Consider the following 1,811-nt stretch of genomic DNA (forward strand, 5'->3'; position numbering starts at 1 on the left):
TTGTGAAGCTTTTATAATTTTCTACATTTCTGCATAAATATGACCTAAAACATCGTCATATTTTCACACAAGTCCTAAAAGTAGATAAAGAGAACCCAGTTAAACAAATGAGACAAGATATTATACTTGGTCATTTATTTATTGAGGAAAATGATCCAAAATGAAATATTTGTGAGTGGTAAAAGTATATGAACCTCTAGGATTATCAGTTAATTTGAAGGTGAAATTAGAGTGAGGTGTTTTCAATCAATGGGATGATGATCAGGTGTGAGTGGGGAACCTGCTTGATTTAAAGAACAGGGATCTATCAAAGTCTGCTCTTCACATCGGAGATCCATCCATCCATCCATCCATTATCTTTACCCGTTTATTCCATTTTGGGTCACGGGGGTCACTGGTGCCCATGTCCAGCAATCACTGTGCGAGGGGCGGGGGACACCCTGGACGGGTCGCAAGTCCATCACAGGGACACATAGAGACAAACGAGACAAACAAACATTCACTCTCTCACTCACACCTAGGGACAATTTAGAGTTACCAATCAGCCTAACATGCATGTTTTTGGTCTGTGGGAGGAAACCGGAGTACCCGGAGAAAACCCACGCATGCACGGAGAGAACATGCAAACTCCACCCAGAAAGGCCCCTGGACCGGGGTTTGAACCAGGGACCTGCTTGCTGAGAGGCAGCAGCTCTACCAGTTGCGCCACCGTGCTGCCCCACATCGGAGATCAGTTAGCTTTAAATTACTGGGCAAATCTGAAAGGCCATGAACAGACCCATCCAACACAAGAAGTACTAAAACCATGCTGGGAAAAAGAAATGCAACACGAAAAGTTTTGGATGGACCATAAATCAAAAATCTGTAGAAATTCAAATAGATGATCTTAATGTCAGCCCAACAGTACCACCTTCAATCATTCACCCATGCTTACTCACAGACTCAACAGTTGATAAAAGTATTACCACAGAATAGAAATGGATTAAACTCAAATACAGTTATTGAATACATTAATCAGTATTATGGTTATGTAAAAATACACACAGATGCATCAAAGAATACAGCAGATTGAATCGGGGCAGCATGAATTATACCAGAGTTTGGAGTGAAAGTAGGAAACGACAAATTATCAGTCTACACAGGAGAAATGCTGGTCAAACTACTAGCTGTTCAATGGATAGAAGATAATCAACCACTCAGATCAATAATGTGTTCAGATTCTAGTTCATCATTAATTAATTGAAAAAAAAAAGTTATTCAGAATGCATACCAGACATATTGATAGAACTACAGCAAACATATAGAATTAATCAGAATCAGTTTATTATCGCCATGTCAATGAACGAGGTTCACAAACTAGGAATTTGCTTCGACATAAGGTGCGAATAGTAATAAAGTAAAATAAAGTAAAAATAAAGTAAAAATGAGAACATTACATAACCACATGTACACCCATACAATAGAAAACAATAAAAAAGCTTAGAGAACAGTACAGATGGAGTATTCAGTTATAATACAGATGTAATGTGACCAAAGCAGAAATTATGAGGTAGCATTATGAGTGTTCAGGAGTCCAACAGCAGAGGGGGAGAAACTGTTCTTATGGCGGGAGGTTCTGGTCCGAATGGACCGAAGCCTCCTGCCTGAGGGGAGTGGTTCAAACAGTCCGTGTGCAGGGTGAGCAGGGTCAGCTGTGATCCGACCTGCTCGCCTCACAGTCCTGGAGACGTACAGGTCGTGGAGGGATGGAAGGCTGCAGCCGATCACCTTCTCAGCTGAGCGCACAACGCGCTGCAGTCTGAGTCTGTCCC

The sequence above is a fragment of the Nematolebias whitei genome, chromosome 3, assembly GCF_014905685.2.
Source record: "Nematolebias whitei isolate Nwh7 chromosome 3, NemWhi1, whole genome shotgun sequence".
In the NCBI taxonomy this organism is placed as follows: domain Eukaryota; kingdom Metazoa; phylum Chordata; class Actinopteri; order Cyprinodontiformes; family Rivulidae; genus Nematolebias; species Nematolebias whitei.